We start from the raw sequence: 13,956 nt of genomic DNA, 5'->3' as shown, positions 1-13,956 counted from the left end.
ATAGGGAAGAAGATCCCCTTTTATAAGCCCTCCCAAATCCAACCGTTATGCTCTTAGCCCGCATATAAGAGGTACTACCGCTCCATGGAGCGGTAATACCGCTCGAACGGTAGATCTAGGAAAATAGAGCAAAGGCGAGGAACCTTGGGGAGGTAGAGCCTCCGAAGCAGTACTACCGCTCATCCTAGCGATACTACCGTGGGAGAAGCATGACACAAGAGCAGAGGAGGTAGGGCACAGTAGAACATGAGGGCAGTACCCCAGCAACGGTACTATCGGTTGACCGGGACGATACTACCGCTTATAGGCGGTACTGCAGCATCTCACTGCCGCCCTACTACCTTTGAACCCAACACGAAAAACAGAACCGCTAAAATAAGCGGAAGTGCATGCGGTACTGGAACAGCAGAAGTACATCTTACAAGCGGTACTACCGCCCGACAGGGACGGTACTGCCGCTTACAAGCGGCACTACCGCTTCCTAGGCCGGTACTACCGCAAGGGTGCAACAAGCAAGCCCCAAGCAAAATAGATGCAACAAGAAAACCACAACTGCCAAAACTTCTGCATATGATCTCTGAATTGAGTAAACTTAAGCTAGTTATATTAAAGAAGTGGCAGGGGAGATATTCCTATGATATAGAGATGTGAAACCTCTATGAATGAAGAACTAGCATAAACTCCAACATCAAAAACAATAATAGATTATGCATATAAGAACTACGTTTTCAATGAACTCGAGCTTGTCATGAATGACAATAAGCTCAAAAACTCACAAAGAGAAGCACCAAACAAGAACCACGAAAGATGATGCAAGGATCCAATGGTTTGAGATTTCTATGATTGATACGATCAAGCTACTTACTTGAGAGCCCCCCTTGATAGTATGATAATCGATCCTATAACCTGGTACCCACCTACCACCATGAGACCAGTAAAATAGAAAAGCTATCAAGGGCAAACCTTTGCCTTGCACATAGTCCACTTGAGCTAGATGATGATGATCCTAACTTCCTCAAGTTGGACCACCTTTCTCGATTCCGTTGGCTCGATGAAGACTAGTTGATTGCTCCCCCATACTCCACTATGGGTGAGCCACTCTCCGGCATATCTTCACAAGTCCATTGTCACCACAATGGACATCAAGCTTCAAGCAAGATCTCTTCATGATGGACCACTTGAACTTGCACACCGCAATCTTGATGACGATCACCACTTGATGTCATCCTCCATAGTTGTCTGAGATCTTCCACTTGATGCAAACCCATGGAAACATACCTAACTCCACACAGAACTCTCACATACACCATGGGTTAGTACACAGAGCATAATGGAAAATGCTTACCATACCATGGGATCACTTGATCCTTCTCGGCACATCTTGTACGCTTTGTATGTTTATCAACCTGATTCACTCTTTGACTTACTCTTGATCAACCTTGTATCATGTATTCTATATGACCAAACTTTCGATAATTCCTTGAATAGCACCTTGGTCAACACATAAACTCATTGAAACCAACAAATGGACTTCAAGAAATACTTATGGATCATGTGAATATACCTCAAAGCAACCATTAGTCCATAGACAATGTCATCAATTAACAAAACCACACATGAGGGCACCATGTTCCTTCAGATGCGTCCAGGGGATTTGTATATTAATCTTCTGCAAAAAGAATCAACTCAAAAGCACTCTTCTGTTAAAAATGAGAGCTATTTCCGTGAGCGCAAGAGTTTCTGTTTTTCAGCAAGATCAAATCAACTATCACCCAACATGATCCCAAAGGCTTTACTTGGCACTTTATTGAAACAAAGACAATAAAACATAATTACTACAGTAGCCTAATCATGTGAACATACAAAAACAGTAGGCAAAAGTGTTGGGTTGTCTCCCAACAAGCGCTTTTCTTTAATGCCTTTTAGCTAGGCATGATGATTTCAATGATGCTCGCATAAAAGATAAAGATTGAAACATAACAAGAGCATCATGAAGCATATGACTAGCACATTTAAGCCTAATCCACTTCCTATGTATAGGGATTTTGTGAGAAAATAATTCATGGGAACAAGAGTCAACTAGCATAGGGAACCAAAACATGCATAACTTCAAAACTTTCATCACATAGAGAGGAAACTTGATATTACTGAGATATGTAAAAGCATATGTTCCTCTCTCATAATAATTTTCAGTGGCATCATGAATGAATTCAATGATATAAGTATCACATAAAGCATTCTTTTCATGACCCCACAAGCATATAAATTTTATTACTCTCCACATAAGCAAATTTATTCTCATGAATAGTAGTGGGAGCAAACTCAACAAAATAACTATCATGAGAGTGAAAATTAAAATCATGATGACAAGTTTCATGGTTATCATTATTCTTTATAGCATACATGTCATCACCATAATCATCATAGATAGGAACTTTGTTGTCATAGTCAATTTCAACTTCCTCCAAAATAGTGGATTCACTACTACCTAGAGTTGACACTCTTCCAAACCCACTTTCATCATTGTAATCATCATAAATAGGAGGCATGCAATCATTATAACAAATTTGCATATCAAATCTTGGGGGGACTAAAAATATCATCTTCATCAAACATAGCATCCCTAAGCTTATGGCTTTGCATATCATTAGCATCATGGATATTCAAAGAATTCATACTAACAACATTCCCATCATGCTCATCATTCATGCCAATCATTTTATTAAATTCTTCTTCTATCAATTGAGCACAATTTTCCGAACCATGATTTTCAAGAAAGATATTATAAAGATGATCAATAATATGCTGCAACCTCAATTCCATTTTTTATAGTTTTCTTTTATAAACCAAACTAGTGATAAAACAAGAAACTAAAAGATTCAATTACAAGATCTAAAGATATACCTTCAAGCACTCACCTCCCCGGCAATGGCGCCAAAAAAGAGCTTGATGTCTACTATGCAACTTTATTCTTGTAGACAAGTGTTGGGCCTCCAAGTGCAGAGTTTTCTAGGACAGTACTAATTTTCCCTCAAGTGGATGACCTAAGGTTTATCAATCCGTGAGAGGTGTAGGATGAAGATGGTCTCTCTCAAACGAACCTGCAACCAAATACAAGAAATCTCTTGTGTCCCCAACACACCCAATACAATGGCAAATTGTATAGATGCACTAGTTCGGCGAAGAGATGGTGATAAAAGTGTAATATGGATGGTAAAAATATATTTTCATAATGTGAATAAATAAAAACAGCAAGGTAGCAAATAGTAAACGGGCACAAAAACGGTGTTGCAATGCTTAAAAATGAGGCCTAGGGTCCGTACTTTCGCTAGTGCAACCTCTCAACAATGCTAACATAGTTGGATCATATGATTATCCCTCAAAGTGCAATAAAGAATCACTCCCGAGTTCCTATTAGCGGAGAACAGAAGATAGGAATTGTTTGTAGGTCACGAAACCACCTCAGAGCTATTCTTTCCGTTCGATCTATTCAAGAGTTCGTACTAAAATAACACAAAGCTATTTTTTCCGTTCGATCTATCCTAGAGTGCGTACTATAATAACACCAAAGCAAATTCATATTCATAATACTCAATCCACACAAAGAACTATAAAGAGACCCCAAAGTTTCCGTCGGAGAAAAACGTGCATCAACCCCTATGTATAGATTACCCCAATATCATCGCGGGAATCCGGGAGTTGAATGCCATAACACATATCAAGTCAATCAATAAGATACCTCATTGTCACCTCAAGTATTCATATTGCAAGACATATATCATGTGTTCTCATCCTTGAATATTCAATCCGACAAGACAAAACTTTGAAGGATAAAGATTCAATTCATCACAACAAGAGTATAGAGGGGAGAAACATCATATGATCCGACTATATTAACAAAGCCCATGATATAGATCATGAGAGAGAGAGAGAGAGAGAGAGAGAGAGAGAGAGAGATCAAACACATAGCTACTGGTACAAACCCTCAGCCCCGAGGGTGGACTACTCCCTCCTCATCGTGGTGGCCGCCGGGATGATGAAGATGGCCACCGGAGATGATTCCCCCCTCCGGCAGGGTGCCGGAATGGGGTCTAGATTGGTTTTTGCGGATACAGAGACCTTGCGGCGGCGGAACTTCTGATCTAGGTTAACCCCGAAGGGTTTCGCAATATTTGGGAATTTATAGTGCAAAGAGGGGGTGCGGGAGGCCACCGACGTGGGCACAACCCACCTGGGCGCGCCAGGGGGCCCTGGTGCGCCTTGGTGGGTTGTGGCCCCCTCGGGGCACCCCCCAGGTGCAGCTCAGGCCCATTGGGTTCCTTTTGGTCCAGAAAAAAATCTCCAAAAATTTACGCGGTGTTTGGACTCCGTTTGATATTGATTTCCTGCGATGTAAAAACAAGCAAAAAACAGCAACTAGCACTGGGCATTGGGTCAATAGGTTAGTCCCAAAAAATGATATAAAGTTGCTATAAAATGATTGTAAAACATACAAGAATGATAATGGCATGAATACTTCATAAATTATAGATACGTTGGAGACGTATCTGGGTGTTAGATTCATTACAATGTAATCTAGATTATTGACTCTAGTGCAAGTGGGAGACTGAAGGAAATATGCCCTAGAGGCAATAATAAAGTTGTTATTTTATATTTCATTATTCATGATAAATGTTTATTATTCATGCTAGAATTGTATTAACCGGAAACTTGATACATGTGTGAGTGCATAGACAAAACACTGTGTCCCTAGTATGCCTCTACTAGACTAGCTCATTGATCAAAGATGGTTAAGTTTACTAGCCATGGACATGAGTTGTCATTTGATAAACGGGATCACATCATTAGTGGAATGATGTGATGAACAAGACCCATTCGTTAGCTTAGCATAACGATCGTTCAGTTTTATTGCTACTGCTTTCTTTGTGTCAAATATATATTCCTCCGCTATGAGATTATGCAACTCCTGGACACCGGAGGAATGCCTTGTGTGCTATCAAATGTCACAACATGACTGGTTGATTATAAAGATGATTTACAGGTTTCTTCGAAGGTGTTTGTTGGGTTTGCATAGATTAAGATTAGGATTTGTCACTCCGAGTATCAGAGAGGTATCTCTGGGCCCTCTCGGTAATGCACATCATATGAAGCCTTGCAAGGAATGTGACTAGTGAGTTAGTTACGAGATGATGCACTACGGAACGAGTAAAGAGACTTGCCTGTAACGAGATTGAACTAGGTATGAAGATACTGACGATCGAATCTCGGTCAAGTAACATACCGATGACAAAGGGAATAACATATGTTGACATTGCGGTTCGACCGTTAAAGATCTTCGTAGAATATGTGAGAATCAATATGAGCATCCAGGTTCCGCTAATGATCTATTAATTATTAGACTATAAAACATATCTACCACCATTACTGTTCTCGATTGTTTATGCATACAAGGGTTATAATCTAAGGAGCGGTTATCAATCTTATGGAAGGCTATAGTACGAGGTACTCCCTCCGTCTCAAAATAAGTGTCTCAGCTTTAGTACAAAGTTGAGACACTTATTCTGGGATGGAGTGGGTATTAAGCTGCTGAATTAATGGGGATGCTTCCCCTTTATAAGAAAGAAAGAATTAATGGATGATCCTTTCGTATGAAGGAGTTTGGCGTCAGGCATATATTTCCTAACAGATATTAGATATACTTGTTCCTATTGCAAATAAATACTCCGTTCGAATCCAAATGACGCAGATTTGTGTAGATACGCCTATATCTACACACCAAAATGCATGTATCTAGATAGCGCTATCTTGAGGGCTGCAATTGCCTTCCATCACCCTCGTCCATTGGTCTCCCTATCGTAAACCTGGGGTGTATCATTTAATCATGAAATTGATAGTACTTCTTTGGATAGGGAAATATATGTGTCTTATATCTTTTATTAATGAATAAAATTAATTATTTTCGAGATATAGAATAATATCTTTCACTCAAGGAAATAAAATATTTTCAAGATATGGAAGAGTACGTCGTCCAAATTAATTAACCTCTTGGTGTTGATGGTTCTGTAGAAGGAAATTGAATAATTTTTGAGATACAGAAGAATCATGGAAATTAATCAATTGATGTTTATGGCACTATATATCTTGCGGAATCAGCAATTGAGTTGAGCTGTTCTTTTGTCTTACTCTACCCTTCTATTCTCTCTGTCCGGAAATACTTGTGGAAGAAATGGATGCTGGTACCTCGAACCGTCATCAATTGAGCTGAGGTGTTTTTGTCATACTATACGCTCCCAGCAGGGGCGGTCAATGTATGCTGTTTATGGTACTGTGTGTCATCATTATAATCAATTGACCTTTGTCTTACTCTACGCTTCACTTGGTCAATATTTCTTTCGGCGCTATTTATTTATATGCCAGCTAGCTTTCCCGTGCTGGGTCGCCCAGTTAGCTATAGGCCACCATTGCACAACTAAAAGCTACAGTATTGTGCATATATCTGAGCATGCATAGTCCTTCCATGGCACCAACGGACGGAGCTGCAGCGCCGGCGATGCTGCAATTCCTCCTCTTCACATACCTCATCATCGCCACCTGCAGCGGCGAACAGGTCCAATTAATATTCCGTAGACCTGTCAGTTTAGCATATTTTGATCCACTTAGTTATGCAAAATTCTCTAGAGTAGAATTCATGGCACCATCGTTGAGTAGGATCACAGTCTGTATGCTAGTATGTGGTGGTATCCGATCGAGGTCCTCCCTGTTCACCTTTGTTTGTTTTTCTTGGGGATAAGATCGAGTGACCAATTCGTCAAACTGTCCATCTACTGTTGGTTGGTAGCTTATGCTAGTGCCTGTGTGGTGGAGGCACATCCTCCTGGTAACGAGATTCATCTTGTACCGTTGTGGTGGAGGAAGGAAAGAGATGGCAGGGACGAATCAAGAGGCCAACCAACTTCCCCAGTCATGAGGACTGGTTGCTAAATACGTACTTGGATGAAATGGTGACCATGGGTCGACCACCATGGATGTGGCCGCCAAACCAAAACGGATGCAGTTTCCTGGGTTCAACCGCGTCCATAGTTTCTTCTTATAGACCCTGCGCCCCAAATGGTCATGTCCCTGGAGACTTAGTTTGTTTGGGGAAAAGGAGGATTTGGATTTCCTCTGGAATTTCCGAATTTCGTCCAAAATTTGCCCATTTCGCCTGGGCCCTGTCAAATATTTCTGCTTTTTCCAGACTTCCAGCCCGACCCAAATCCTAAAATAGCCCACGTACCTCTTTGGTATAAAGACTCAAATATAAACCAGATCCAACCCTAGCAGTTTTCATGTTTTCGTCCTGTCAATCCTTTGTGCGGCGGCTGCAGGCAACGCAAGCGCGCCCAGCCTCCTCCTCCAGCATACCACCTCCTCAAGCACTCCTCCTTCCCATGTATGGTGTAGGTCGCGGCTGTGACATCGCCCATGTACGCGGCCACCCGGTCGACGGCGGCAATGCTGCGAATCGAGGCCAGGGTTAGGCTACATTTGGGTGTCGACTGAGTTGGCGATGGCGGCCCCTACATCGAACTTGGCCATAATTTTGGTCAATTTTCATTCAAATTTGGGCCATTTTTCTTTTCAATTTCAAATTTTCATTTGTTTTATTCAGTCAGAATTTTCCAAAATGAAGAATTTCGCCCGTTTCGCCCAGATCTGGTATAAAAATGGAAACAAAATCCAAATCCTTGTTTGGGGTTGTGTTGAAGCTTGTGTGTAGGACTGGATTACAACATAGTTTCATTTTGAAGGCTCCTGTTTGTCTAATGTGCCTGTGTCTACTGGATTACAGTATAGTTTCGTTTTCAAGGGTGATATACCCTAATGTTTCCATCGGGCTCTAATTTTTTACTTACTAAGGAGTCCTTTTGTATGCTGTTTTTGAATGCTTCTAATGTGAATCGGGGTCCTTCGGGACCCTTCCATTTTCCAAACAACAATGCGGATGGATTATTTCCTATCTACTAGTAACCGTGTACAATGCATGTTGGTATTAGGTAGGATATTAGGTGCACGTTGATATTAGGTAAGATGTTACTTGTGTGTGCTTGGTGCTCAACGTTGGACCGATTTGGACCTTTAGATCAATTTGGTTCTATGTTTGAGATTTTTTGGATCTGCTCCATTAGTGCTTTTTATATATTAGTATAGATAGTTCTGACATCATTCCTACCTGCTTATATTTTTTAACCAATATTAATTCATGAAATTTCGCATAAAGTCAAACATTGAGGAGCTAATTTGGCGGTGCTTCAAATATTAGGCAAGTATTAACAATGAAACAACTAACTTGGGCCCAGTTTATCACAAATTCTAAACCTTATAGCAGTTTGTCATAAATGTTCGAATCCGAAATTACCTAGAATCTCCACTGAAAGGATGTTTGAATTAGCTGCTCTTTGAAAAAACATGTACCCGTCGTTGCTTCTTCTTTGCCTACATCACCAAACACTTCTGGAAATGAAAATTTTGGGCTAATGATACAAACAAGAAAAAGTTGTGGTTTCTCATTACTAATACATTAAATGTTTGGGGTTTTGTGTTAGTTACTCAATTGTGCATATACTTACTTCGCCTTTTTGTATTATTCCCACATGTATGCAGGGAGCAAATCTTGAAGGAATTTCTGGTGTGCCTATAGCCATCCCGATGCCCACGCCAGCAATCGCAGCTGACTCACCTAACCAATTCCGTGGCAAGCTTCGACTCCCGCGCTTTGCTATGCCAACCCACTATAAGCTCCATTTCCACCCCAACCTCGTCTCCTCAACATTTTCTGGTGTGGTGTCAATTAATGTCTTTGTTTTAGCACCCACTCGTTTCCTTGTGCTAAATGTTGTGGAACTCACAATTGACCATGCTTCTATCCACTTCAAGGTACACAATGATGTGTCAACCTATACTGAACGATCTACTCTCAAAAGTTGCTTATTTCTTCAAAGTACATAATAAATCTCATCTTCACTGCTTTCAAGATTCCTGGTTATTGCAGCATTTGGCGCCAACCGACGTGGTGTTCTTCAAGGACGATCAGATTATGGTACTCGGGTTTCGTAAAGATCTTCCACTAGGTGAAGGTGTGCTAAGGATGCACTTCAATGACACACTTAGTGATCAGATGAGGGGATTTCAGAGAGGGTATGAGTCTCTTCTTGCATTTTCTTGTTTAATTTTTCCAATATTGTTAGAATAGTTCATGCATGAAAGTGTAATGCTTAGCAAGTGATACTAAGAGTATGAAAAAAATATAATGACACAAAGGAATCAACATGAGTTACTCTTTGCATGCAACCTCACGGGTGTGTGCATCTATGTTAATATGTATTTCCGTGTATAGGATAGCACTATTATATTCTGAGGATTAGAATAGCTTCACTACACACAAGGGGAAAGACAAACTTTAAGCATGCATACAACTAGTACAACATGCACAAAAAGTAGTAAGCTAGGTGAAATGAGTAAGCGTGACATGTAGAAAAACTAGTAAGACACGTAAAGAGGGTGAGATATCTAAAAAATAGTGAGGCATGCTGTAGAAAGAAGTATAACATGTATAAAAAGTTGTCATCTGTAACCACCAGACATAGCATAGATTGAAAAAAATAAGCACACACTCAATGTGTACCTAATGGTCAGAAAATCCACCTAGATTTAATAATGTATATCGATAGATCATTCTATATAGAATATGAGAGAGAGCACATGATCTATTTGACCTATGCTCAAAACCTTTTAGGACACCAAATTCACTAGCTAGTGATATCACTGCTGAAACTACAGAAGACACTAGCATTTGGGAAATATGTGTGTACAGTTAATACTATTGTATTTCGTATTTTCAGTAAATACCAGTATAAGGGGGAGATGGCATACATGGCATACACAGTGTTTGAGTCCGTGCATGCACGGCGGTGTTTCCCCTGTTGGGATGAACCTGATTTCAAGGTGAGTATCATAGTAAGATTTATATATTCTCTAGAGGCCTAGTCTATGATTTTTATTCCTTGAGCATCATTATCGGTGCACTCATAAGGTCATAATGTGTCTTATGACCTTATCAGAAGTCTTAATGTTCCTCTCATATGTGTGCACCAGGGGCCTCAATGAGGTCATTTAAGCATTCTATCGTTTTTCTCATGATATTTGAAATTTTCAGGCGAAGTTCAAACTAAGTTTAGAAGTTCATTCTGACTTGGTAGCTCTATCCAACACGCCTGTACTTGGTGAGACGGTTGATGGTTCTATCAAGAATGTCCATTTTGAGGAATCACCCCTCATGTCAACTTATTTAGTTGCCATGGTTGTTGGTCTTTTTGAGTTTGTAGAGGGTGTGACATCACAGGGTATCAAATCCACCTTTGTTATCGCATTCACATCATACATTCAAATGTGATTGGATTCTTCTACTACTTTCCACCATTCTAATTTTTTAGGCCCCAAAGTCCGCGTGTACACTGAAGTTGGCAAGACTAAACAGGGACAGTTTGCATTGGAAATTGGAGTGAAGTCATTGGATCTCTATAATGAGTAAGATCATAACCTTCCCTTGCAGTTAATTAAACTAGTTAAAAAATATGAACATAAGTCAATGTCCAAGTGTCCTAGTGTCCTAGTGTAAAATCATATATATTTTCTAAAAAAAATATGCGTCTCACATTATACTATATACAAAATTACCAAGCAAAACATCTTGCACAATTTGTCATGTGCACCTAGTAAATTAACATGGGTATGCTCCTGATTGTAATGAAGTGTCTCTAGATATGATTGTTATCGTAGAGAAGCGCTAACCAGGTGTTTATTTCCTCCATGTGTAAGTTACTTTGACACTCCTTATGCACTCCCTAAGCTGGACATGATTGGAATCCCTGACTTTCCCGGGGGCTTGGAAAACTTTGGATTGGTCACATTCGGAGAGGGAGGTCTTCTTTTGGATGAGACGTCTACAACATCCACCAAACTACGTCGAGTAAGGACCGTAATTCATAAAGTTATTTTTGACCTTTCTTGTCATAAGTTACTATTGATGATTTCAAAAATTATGGTATGTTACCCTTCTTAATTCATGTACAAGGGAATCACAATTTTTAACTAATGATAACATTTGAATATTATACCTTTTTCTTGATGATTGTAGTAATGTAAAGATATCCTTTGTTCATTGATCTAAACATCTATTACGTTTAGATTGCAGTTTCTGTGGCACATGAATTAGCTCATCAATGGTGTGGCAATCTTGTAACCATGGAATGGTGGAATAACATATGGCTAAGCGAGGGATTTGCTACATGGGTAAGTTGATGATTAAAATATCACGAATTAAATACCAAGTTATTTATGCATGCTGAAAGCACTAGTTTTTAACAGATGAACTATGAAGCAGTAGATACTTTTTTTCCTCAGTGGAATATTTGGATGGCATTTCTTGAGGGCACAATTCGAACTCTTAGATTGGATTCCGTGACGGGATCTCAACCAATCGAGGTAATCACATTGCTGATTAATGTGTCACGACATGTCATGTCATTTAGTTGTCATGAACTTTATATGGCATCGAGTAATGTGTCCACCCATACAATCTATGGTGTAACTATATAATTGTTAAAATATAAGAATCTTGTGATTTTTTATTTTGACAATAGGAAATGATCATCATTTTTATATAGTATTTTAATCTGACAACCCTACAATATCATTGGTTGATTCAAGGTTGACTCTTGAAAACTCCATGCAATATGAGCAAATTTTCAGTACTATCCATGTAGAAAAAATATTAGCAAACATAATAAGGAACTTCTCATTTTAGAGCACCAAAAATGACAAGGATTTTTTTAGTTGAAAATTTGTATGAAGATTGTATTAGGTAATTCGGATCCATCCATCAGTATAGTCATATAACATGCATGCATCAACTTGCTATGTATTCATCCAATTGAAAGCGAGTGAAAAAATAAGACATGCGGCAAAACCTGGTCTAGCGCGTCTAGATTATGAATTTCACTTGGTAGGTCATTCAAAAGAACACCACGAGTGTGCTTTTTAAATTTAAAGTACACCTCATGTCCCAAAATAAAATGGAAGGAACATTGTGTGTTCTCAAACGATACTAAAATGCAATGCTACTACTTACACACATCCCCGCTCGGGATGTACTCCAGCGGGCGTATGATTCGCCATCAGGATACACCTTTCTGTATTGCCTCTTTTTTTAATTGCCATAACCCCTTGTTCCCACCTCTCGTGTTTAGCTTGATCTCACCACGGTAGTGTCGAATAAATTGGCAGAATAGAGTAATCACGTGTATCACCCTCCTACCTTATATCTACGCATCACGAAGCCCCACATATTCCCCATAGCTCGGTGAGTATGTGAAACGTAGACGATGCTTGGTAGTGCATGACAAAATTACTATAGACTGTTTTGTCTTGGATGGTTGACAACCCCTTACAATGATGGTTTTCCGGCATATCTGCTTTTGGTACTCACATATATGGCATCATGTCCAGACATTTCATTGTCTAGCAAGGATAGATCACTATTTCAATTGTTCTTCTTTCAACGATCTTGTATACTAATGATGCTCCAGAGTTGAGGTGTGGAGGTGAATCATAAATGGCATCTAGCCCTAGTTGGATATCATAGCCATGCTAAGGTGCCAGACTGGCTATTCTTTTTTTTGACTGGAGACTGCAGGGCTTACACCCCACATCATTTTATTAAAATCAAGAACAGCAAGTACATAGAAAGGTTCCTTAAGAAAAGGAACAAAACAAAAGAAGATAAAAGAAAACTATGTACAATCTAACCTAAAAGAGAAAGAAAATCTAACTATACATGTCACCTCTCAAGGAGGAAGGAAATCAATCCATTTAAGCAGTGCCTCCCTGTGTTTTGACTTGATTCTGTGAGCCAAAAGGGAAATGTCATGGACAAAACAATTTCTCCACTGTCTGAAAGTAGGCCTGAAAGACTGGCTATTCTCGTGGTGGAGGTAACATGCTTCTCACCACTAGAATAAACCTCATTCCACGTTGAATGGCACAAGAACAATTGACCATCCCTCTTGCGGTTTATCTCTCTTCTCATGTCCATTTTTTCTTCGAAGAGATCATACATTTTTACTAATCATTAAAAGGGTAAAAAATATTAATAAAGACCACTAGAGAATTTGAGCAATAAAGGCTCAACTTTGCAGCTATGTGTTTGATTTATCATGTGATAGTATTCACAAGAAGAACACCATACAGTGTTTTGGGTTGATCCAATAGATGTAAGGAGTTGGGTGGAACAAAAGTTGTGGGCTACAAGGGATTGTTGGTTTGTGTAGTATTATAACACGGAGATTGCTGGACAAAAGTTCTTTCTAATTACTCCCTCCATTCCAGTTTATTGCGCCTATCTCATTTTCTTGGCATTTCCATTTTGTAAGTCCTACATTTACTTATTTCCGCCACATCTTCACATTTCGAGGCACTTAAAATTGATGTATTCAAGGATTAAAAGGAAATCGACCAAGGCATTTAACAATTCCTACTCATTTACTGGCCACCCATGCATACATCATAGTAAATGCAGATTAAAGTTTGAGTAGTTTGGCGAACTACAAGATACGTCCTCCACTCACCATCTACTGTGTCTAATGAGATCATAGATTTTAGACCTCCATCCCGGAAGGGAGGGAGTATACACACCAGTAGATTCTTTAAACAATATATCTTCAATGTATTGATGTCTTGTTTCTAAACACTTGTGTTTTATATAATCAATGGGTGCTTAAAACACTCATATGTAATGTATTTTATTAAAAAAATAGTTTCCAAGATGTCAGTAAGAAAATACGATTTTTCAATATTTTTTTGAATGCAGTCTACGATTTCATTCCCGAAGGGAAGCACACAACCGAGTACATTACCGTG

The 13,956-nt window shown here is 39.4% G+C and overlaps 1 pseudogene; it reads left to right on the top strand.

The window, feature by feature from the left end:
• The window catches only part of LOC123068015 (aminopeptidase M1-C-like), a 30,737-nt pseudogene that overhangs the window by 12,269 nt on the left and 4,512 nt on the right, over nt 1-13,956 (top strand).

Source organism: Triticum aestivum, chromosome 3B, assembly GCF_018294505.1.
Source record: "Triticum aestivum cultivar Chinese Spring chromosome 3B, IWGSC CS RefSeq v2.1, whole genome shotgun sequence".
Lineage (NCBI taxonomy): Eukaryota > Viridiplantae > Streptophyta > Magnoliopsida > Poales > Poaceae > Triticum > Triticum aestivum.
Note: the sequence above shows the minus strand (reverse complement) of the source record. Positions and strands in the feature narration are given on the sequence as shown.